A 9,615-nucleotide genomic window follows, 5' to 3' on the forward strand; every position below is an offset into this window, starting at 1 on the left:
TATAATAATTTAGAATATTACGCTTGATATAGACTGTAACGACCATGTTTCGGGAGGCGGTATAGCTCGCCGGGGCCAGGGCTCGAGACAGAAATTTATTTCCTCTTTGTTTTGGTTTACCTTCTTTTCCTTAATAATAACACAGAGAAAGAACGCTATAAAGTTCTAGTTCTAGGGTTGGATAACACTGAAGTATTATTGGTAATTTCTATGGTTGGGTGCCTCTGAGTCGTCGGCGCTGCGGAAGTGCAGAGCTTTTTACTAATTACTAACCAGTTGCTCACTGCGGGATTCCCGAGTTTTGTACTGCTTGCTTCGTTGTTTCGTCCGTTTGCGTACTGCTTCGTCGTGTCTCGTCGTTTGAGTACGTCGGGTGCGCAGCGTTCTTGGTCGTTGGGAGGAACGATCTATTTGGTTTTCTTGTGGGATGTGGGGGTGTAGACCATCGTTAGTTTCGACCAGCCGTTTATTCCGTATCGCTCATCACTGAGATGGGCCTGAATTCGTAAACCGGGCCGGGCTCAATGATCATGACCTAGCTGGATGCGTATTAGTAAGCCACACCGGTCGTCGATGATCCTCACCAGGTAGCAGAGCCGACTTAAAATCGCACTCTTACGCATCCACCACCACTACCAAGACGATCTACCAAAACACTTACCCGGATATTCCTCCTTGTTGATGTTTCAACTCAGCTTATAAAGGCGCCGTGTAGTGTGACCAGTGCGAGCGATGGTGCTAATCCCGCCTCGATAGCTTGTTATCGGGTCATGTTGTGCGGTAGGCCGTCACACTCCGTGGTTGTTACGTTGATATGGCTATCTCGCCCGATTCGCACTCGGGTTGCTATGTCCCACGACGTTACCCTTCCCGTCGCTCGGCTTCCTGAACGCCGAGCTCCTTGCAGAGGTCCGATAGTCTCATCGGGGGTACCCATGCAGTCTGGGGTCGTTGTCGCCGTATGGTTAGCGGCGAAGAATACTGCCACAGCTCGTCATTGCTTGTAGTAGGTGGCGACTAATATGGCACAGGGGCACCCTCCCGGGCTTGTCGGAGCCAAAGGGGAGGGCCTAACGAGCCTCCGGGCCGGACTAAGGTGTAAATCGGAAAGCGGATCTCTGCCCGGATGGACCTTCCCTTTCCTCGCAACTCGTGGGATTCAATTATGAACACAATTAACAAAAAAATAAACACCACAATGGAGTCGGGCTTTCTTAAAAAACCCGAAACGATGGAGAAGGTGGGTGCTGCAACAGCGACAGGATCTGCGAGCGTTGGCTCCGCCTGTGCTGGCACCAGCTCGGGGGCTATCCCGAAAGGGCCCCATCCCAAATTGGGGGTGAAAGGTGGAAGACAGTCGGCGGCCAGCACCTCTGCAAAGTGCACATCGACGCCAAAAACTGCAGAAGTTGCGGCTAGGACTGTCGCTCCACCGACCGAGCAAAGCAATTTTACATATGCGGAGAAGCGGACTGCCGCGCAGACACTCTGATCACACAACAGGAGCAAGATCGTCAACCCCTCAGCCGAATGGTTGAAGAAGGTGGAGTGGGCGAGAAAGGTGCTCCCAAATTATAGCCAAGAGAGGCCAGGCAGGATTTTAATTGCGCTGGTGCACGAGGGGAATCCCGGAGGCTGGATCCGCAAAAATCAATGGAAGGCAGTCGAGGAGAAGCTGGCCATCTTGTGCATGGCACTGCTCCGAGACATCCCCCAGCCAACGCCATGCTGCAAGGACGCGGAATGGTTTCAAGGCAGCGTCAAGGTGGTGGCCTGCAATAGTCAGCGGTCGGCTGACCTATATAAGAAGGCGACAGCGCAGCTCGGCTTGGTGTACAAAAGGGCGAAAATCGTCGCGGTGGATTGGCGTGACGTCCCAATTAGCCCCGAGCGATCTGGCTGCCGTTCTCCATAAAGACGCCGGAAGACTTCCTCTTCATGTTGCAGAGGTGCAACCCAAACCTTCCCACGCACGACTGGGAGGTCGTAAAGGTGGAGCATCATGATGGGCCGGTTAGTCAGGCCATCGTCCTGCTGAACAAGGAATCAGTTTCCCCCATAGAGGCTGCGCACGGGGAACTGAATTTCGGTTTCAGCGCGATCAAAGTGAAAGTCGACAAGGGGTACTCGAGCGCGATGGAGGACCCGGTCTGCAACCCAGCCGTGCAGGTCTTTCCGGAAAAACTTGAGGCTCCCGGGGACGAAGAGCCGGAGGACGGCTATTTTACCGACGGAATCCGACGTCACAGTGGTGGAGGGAAATGTTGCAGATGTCATTAAGACTACTGCAGGTGAACCTCCACCACAGTAAGGCAGCGTCTGCTGCTCTGCTGCTCCGCCTGGCTGACGGTGGGGCAGACCTAGTGCTGGTACAGAAACCTTGGGTCGTTGGAGGCAAGGTCTCTGGACTAGGCACCAAGGATCTCAAGTTGTTACTTGATTCTAAAGGAGCTAAAGTTCGAACCTGCATTTGAGCCAAAAGGCACCTTAGCATATTTCTGCTTCATAATTAAAGCAACTGAGACAACACCGTAGCAAGCCTGGAACTTCCAGCGGTTATTATAAGGGTGACCTCAACGTACATGGCCTTCAAAAGGAGGACCACCCAGACGAGACAGTCCGACAACTGGTCGAAGAGAGCGAGGCGCTCAGCATCGGCCTTGTAATCGGCTGCGACGCAAATGCTCACCACACTCAGTGGGGAAGCCAATCAAGCAATAACAGGGGTGAGTCTCTTTTTAATGTTATCCTTGGCTCGAACCTCTTCCTATGAAACAGGGGTAACACCCCCACTTTCATCACAAAAAAAAAGCCAAACGGTCATTGACCTTACCTTGGTGTCAGGCAGTCTGCTTAAAAAAGTCAAAAATTGGGAAGTCTCAAGCGAGCACTCCTTTTCAGACCACAGATTCATAGAAACTACATTATCATTAGACCCTCCCACTCTAGCTGAATTCCTCAACCTTGAACGAATAAACTGGCGCGCTTCTAGAGAAGTCTTGATAGGTATTCTCCCAAATGACAATAGTGATCTACCTAGTCTAGATAACTTAGTAGGGACCTTCACAGAAGCCTGCAATATGGCCTTCGAATCAACCTACCCTTAATGCAAACCGAGAGGATCCAAAAAGCCTCCAGGTGCAGAACCCTATTTAATAGGGCGAAAGCGGGGAATAAAGATCTAAAATGGCAAAAATAACAGTTGGAACTAGCCTCCTGCAAGAAGGCCATAAGAAAAGGAAAACGATCAGCTTGGCAGACCTTCTGCTCAAACATAGAGGAAACAACCGGTGCAGCTCGGCTTGGGAAGATCCTCTCCAAAACAACCCCTTCCTTGGGATACCTTAAAAAACCAGATGGCTCATGGTCAGACTCTAGTGAGGAGACCCTAGGCCTACTTCTAGACTCCCACTTTCCGGGTAGTCTCCCGGTTGAACGACTTCCAGAAAATCAGTCTGGTTCAAGCATCGACCCGGAAACGCTCCAGTCTAAACGTAACATAAGATGGGCCATAAGCAGTTTCAAACCCTTCAAATCAGCAGGACCTGATCATCTCTCCCCTGCGCACATCCAAAATGCTGGTCAAATTGCCGTCCACTGGCTAAAGAAAATTTTCCGCACCAATCTTAAGATAGGAACATTGCCATCAACATGGTAGTCTTTGTACCCAAAGCGGACAAAGCCTCGCACACGAAACTTAAAATACTATTTGACTGGACAACAGAAAGAGGTCTAGGAGTAAACCCCTTAAAAACGGGGCTGGTTCTGTTCACAAACAGATACAAGGTTCCTCAACTAAACCCACCATCATTAAATAACTGCTCTCTCTCTCTTTCAATGATAACGCTTTGATACTTGGGGTTAGTACTAGATAAGCGTCTAACATGGAGAATGAACAGCCAAGAGAGAACGAGAAAGGCAACAATTGCTCTCTATTCCTGCAAAAAAGCCATCGGAACGAAATGGGTCATGTCCCCAAAAGTCGTCAACTGGATACACACAGCGATAGTCAAGCCTATTCTACTCTACGGAGTGTCAATATGGTGGCCTTCGCTAATGAAACAGACAATCAAAGCAAACCTTAACAAGGTTCAACGAATGGCATCCTGATGCAAAAGCGGAGCCCTTCGCACCATCCCCAACCAGGCGCTAAATGCTATTCTGAACCTTCCCAGCCTGGACTTAGCCGGCTTAGAGCGGGCCAAGATAGCTGCGGTTCGAATGAGGGACTTAGGGCAATGGAAACCCCAAGCATATGGTCATGCCAGGATACTCCAGCAAGACACAACGATCCCACCTAAAACGGATCTATGCGAACCAATTGAATACAGCCACACCCCTTTTGCAGCATTGCTCCCAACCAGAGAAGACTGGGAGCAAGGTCAACCGGGCCTAAAAGAGGCAGTCAACTTCTACACTGACGGCTCTAAATTAAATAATCAAGCCGGAGGAGGAATGTACTCCGAATGTACTTAACATCAGGAAATCCTTCCGACTTCCGGATCACTGCAGTATCTTCCAAGCGGAAGTAAATGCTATAAATTAAGCTTTGTTGCTCCTAAACGATGCAAACTGTCAAAAGAAATGGTAAACATCTACAGTGATAGTCAAGCGGCTATCAGGTCGAATATCTCGACCAATACAAACTCTCAAACCATATCAAACTGCCGCAAATCTCTACATGAGATGGCTTTGCAGATCATAGTATACCTAATATGGGTCCCGGGTCACCGAAACATTGCAGGCACTTCTATTGAAGAGTTGGCCAGGCATGGCTCTACCGTTCCTCTCCTTCCGGACAAGGAGAACATTGGTATGCCGATGGCCACCTGCAAGCTAAACATTAAAAACAAATATAAAGAACTGGCGATCCTAGCATGGAAACACGTAAGACATTGTCGCATCTCTTGCCAGATATGGCAAAATATTAATGCGAAGAGAACTTCTGAACTTCTACAGCTAAGCGTACCGAGTGCGGAATGCTAATGCGATTAATCTCATTAGCGCCGCTCTCTGTTGGTAAAGATCTCCACACCCCTTCCTTTTTTTTTAGACGGAGTCTCAGGTCCTCGTTTGGTATATGCTGCTGTCTAGACATCGAATCCTCCTGTCCCGTTAAAGCATAGAATTTCGAGACATCCTGTGAGCTTAAAGTCTCTGGTGTTGGCTGTAAAGATATCGAAGTTAAAGGAGAGGAGTCGGCGTCGACGTCCACCGGATTTGTCGACATAGACGATTTAGTCTCTACTATCTTTTTTAAATGACCATCGTTTCTGGTGTACGTCTTACCACCCCCGAGTATCGTTTTTTAGAAGTACTTTGTCACCAATTCGAATATCCAAGTTTCCGACGCTCCTGGATTTGTCTGCATACTGTTTCGCAGATCCCTGTCTTTTTCCTCTGAGTCTGCCATCTCGACAACAAGATCCTGGCGAGATGGCACCCTAATCACCCTGTGGAACATTAGCTCCGTCGGTGGAGCGCCTATGGTACCGTATGGAGTAACATTGTAAATCAATACGAATGTCTGGATTTCTTTCTTGTAGCTGTCGTTATTCGCGTGAGCTATCTTCAAACGTTTCACAAGATATCGGTTCATGCTCCCTACTTCGGCGTTAGCCTGGGGCCAGTAGGGAGGTGTATGCATTAACCTAATTCAGTTTGTGTGGCAAAAACTTTTGGGCTCAGAGCTTGAAAATTACTACCATTATCAGTCGTTAGCGTCTCTGGAAATCCTAGCCGTGAAATTATCTCCTCCATCTCATCAATAATTGTTTTGGATGATATAGATCTGAATAATTTGAATTCTATATACCTTCAGTAAAAATCTATGAGAACTAATATGTTATCACCGTTAGGTAATGGTCCCAAAAGATCAGTAGCTAGACATTTCCAGGGTCCATCCGGAAACGGGTGTCGTTGCAACGGAGCAGGCCTTGATGGCATTGACACTATAAGAAAATCTCGCCACGTCTTAACGCATTGTTCAGCATCTTTGTCCAAACATTGCCACCAAACATTTGAACGCAATCTTCGTTTCATAGCACTTATTCCTGGATGCCCTTCGTGAGCAAGGTTAAGGATTACTCCTCGTAGTTTTCGTGGAATTACTAACCGGGTGCCTCGAAGTACGATATCACCGACTATAGACAGTTCCAGCCGAAACGGCTAATACGGACTTGACAAATTCGCCTTCCATGAGTCTTGATTAATACACGTTATTGCATCCACCATCTCCTCATCTAGGACACTCATCTCGCTGACTTCAGATATGGAGATGGATTTAGGTATGGATGTTGACAGTACGCGAAAAATATGCTTTTCTTTAGCCCAGTCATAAGGTTCTGCATCAGTATGTTGGCACAGTCTTGACAACGAATCAGCAATATTTTCTTTTCCCGTTTTATAAATAACATGAAAACGGTAAGGTTGTAACCTCAGCAACCACCTTTAAATTCTAGCCGGCGGTCGTGATGTTGGTTTAAAGATTGTCTCTAATGGCTTGTGATCGGTTATTAAGTCAAATTTCAAACCAGCCAAATAAAAATAAAATTTTTCCACACCCCATACGAACGCCAGGCTTTCCTTTTCGGTTTGCGAATATCTCTTTTCTACCGGTGAAAGGCTCTTGCTGGCAAATGATATTATTCGTGGGCTGTTAGATTTGTCCAACTGTACTAATACAGAATCAAAAGCCACCGGACTAGCATCCGCAATTAAACACGTTTTGTCTTTAGGGTTAAAGTATGAGAGTTTTGGTACTGCCGCAATTTTTTCTTTTAATATTTTAAATGCTTCATCTTGCTCTTTACCCCAAATAAATGGTTCATGACTCTTTAGTAAATTCCTTACTGGCTCAGTACTGTCTGCCAAGTCAACCACAAATTTAGCCACGTATGTAGCTAGACCAAGGAAACTGCTTATTTCCTCTTTACTTTTGGGAGCTCTGAACCTTAACTTTTTCTGGGTCAACTTCGATCCCTTGATCGGACAAAAATTGGCCTAAAAATTTTAATTTCTGGGTTCTTGGTGTACTTTTCTTTTCGTTCAGCAAAACATTATTATTTTTCAAAATTGTCCTTACCATTTTTAGGGCTGCGTCATGATCTTCCATATTGCTCCCAAGGACTATTATGTCGTGAATGTAGTTTAAGGCATTTTGACAAGGAGATACAAGTTTTCCCATCAACCTTTGGAATATTTCAGGCGCCAAGTTCACCCCAAACATTACACGTTTGTATCGAAATAAGACACGGTGCGTAATAAATGTTCTAATTCCTCTGCTGGATTAGGCCAATTCCAATTGATAACGCTTCCAACGCTGTCGGTACCCGCCTAATGAATTGTTAGATAGGAGTAATGAATTCTTCAATCGAAAGTTTGACTAAAACATCACGCCATTTGGGAAACGGTTCAACTTTTTCAACTCCATGTACGCTTAGTCCCAGTCTTAGGACGTTGAGTTTTATAGCTGTGTCACGTTCTAACAAAGATTGTTTACTATTTTCAATAACGTAAAAAGTAGCAATCAGTTCAGAATCGTTCCGTACCGAAATCGGTGCTTCGAAAATTTGTAATACCTTGAGAAGACGGTCTGAGGCTTAAGCTCTAAATTGGTTTACTGATTCTGTGCGAACGTTAAACATGACTGCTTTTCCCTTGCGCAATTGTTGGCATTCCGAATGACTGATTAGGTTATACTATGAGCCCGAATCAATAATCATGGCGACCGTATGACCACTTATTTTACACAGAATCTCTTCCTCGCCGGATTGCTCATTTGCTACTCTAAACAGGTTGGTAGGCTTTGAATCGCTATACTCATTTTGAGTTTCATTACTTATTGATTGTATCCTAGTATTTCCCTGACGTCGCCGTTTTCGATCCGGTTCTTCCATACCGAAAATTGATTTTCGTACCCTCGTACGACATTTCTTATAAAAATGCCCGAGTCTATCGCATTTTCAGCACCTCATGTTCCTAGCGGGGCATTCCGCGCTGTTTTCCCGATGCCCTCTTCTACCATATCTTCCGCACTCCATACCCGTACCGTGCTGTATAATATTGTAAATGCTACTTGAGGTAGTTGGTGCTGCCATAGACTGCGTTTGTTTGTTTACTTGCTCGTCAATGCAACATGTTTTTACGACCTCCTCCAAAGTTTGTTCACTTTCAAGCAATTTTTTCTTTAAGTCTAATGGGGCCCAGACATCAATAACGTTATCGATTAAACAGATCTCCTCGATTTCTCTCTAAGTGTCACCAAATGAACACTTTGCGATTTGTTGGCGTAATCTAAGTAAAAACTCCGTTAAACCTTCTCCCTCCGCCGGTGTCATCGATCCGAACAGGTGCCTTTCGAACGCGGAGTTGCGCAGCGGTGACAATACTCATTTAATTTCCTTACCAAAGTAGCCTTGTCGTCGTATGGTATTATGGCGCCGCGAATGCTATACATAACCGCCTGAAGCTGAGGTCCACTCAAGTGAAAAAGTTTATTCCTCTTTTTATACACATTTGTGATCTCCTCCGTGTCCACATATATAGTAAATGCGCGCAGCCATATTTCCCACTCCGTACCCCATATCGCCTTGTCTATCGCCTGGCATAGAATAGGTTTCAGCTCCGTCAAAATTTTACCTGATAATAAAACATAAATCCCAAAATAGTCCTTCAACATCGGGCTTTTCTGTATTCTCTTTCTTTTGCTCTTATTCCATTAGGAACAGATAACAAAGGCTTTTACTTCCTTTCCTTGATCTCATTCCATTTGAAATAGACTCTTTTATTTTTTTTTTAGCTTAGGCTTATTACATTTGTAATAGACTCATTATTTTTATTTGGATCCCATTCCATTTGGAATAGGCTCTTTTTCTTTCATTTCTTTAATCCTTTCATTTGGCAAGGGTTTTCCACTCTGGCAATGCTGCATGACTGTGTCTTTTTCTTTTTTTTTCTACTTTCATTTTCTTTGCACAAATAAAGTTTGCTGGTTTAACCGATTCGATTATCTTTTTCTTGCAAAAAGGTTAGCACAAACTTAATCTCCGGTTTTATCCTCTTCGCCAGTGTAAAGACCACGATCTCCCACTGAATGAAACACTTAATATCAACTAATAATTATATCCTTTATTGGCCATCCGCTCTGGCCGGTGACTCTAGAACTAATAATAAGGCGTTGCCAAGCGATTGGCAAAGTACTAGCCAAACCTACTGTGGAGATAGGGAGAGAACATTACTCTTCTCCCTAGCGCCGCTCTCTGCTGGTACAGATCTCCACAGCTTCGATATGTCTCCGCCATGTAAGTCTCCTGTCTAGGTGGACGCCAAGGTACGTTACATCGTCAGCTTGTGGAAGTCACGTGTTATTCAGAGTTAGCGGGGTACACGTTTGTCTGTTAAGAGTAACGTTAAATGTTTACACTTTTGCGCATTTATTTTTATTCGTCAGTCTGATATCCACCTCTCCACTACCACGAGATGATCAGCAAGTAGTGCTGTTGCCTGAATCGGGCATTTGGACCGACTTAGGATCGCGGTATCGTCTGCGAATGTAAAAGTAGTTAGCCGCTCGTTCGTGGGAATATCTGCGGTGTAAAGGAGAAATAGAGACAT

At 45.6% G+C, this 9,615-nt stretch overlaps 1 pseudogene; it reads left to right on the forward strand.

Moving 5' to 3' along the window:
• The first annotated feature begins 3,651 nt into the window (after positions 1-3,651).
• LOC128264061 (uncharacterized) lies at positions 3,652-4,986 on the forward strand (annotated as a pseudogene).
• The last annotated feature ends 4,629 nt before the right edge of the window (positions 4,987-9,615 follow it).

Source organism: Drosophila gunungcola, unplaced genomic scaffold, assembly GCF_025200985.1.
Source record: "Drosophila gunungcola strain Sukarami unplaced genomic scaffold, Dgunungcola_SK_2 000055F, whole genome shotgun sequence".
Taxonomy (NCBI): domain Eukaryota; kingdom Metazoa; phylum Arthropoda; class Insecta; order Diptera; family Drosophilidae; genus Drosophila; species Drosophila gunungcola.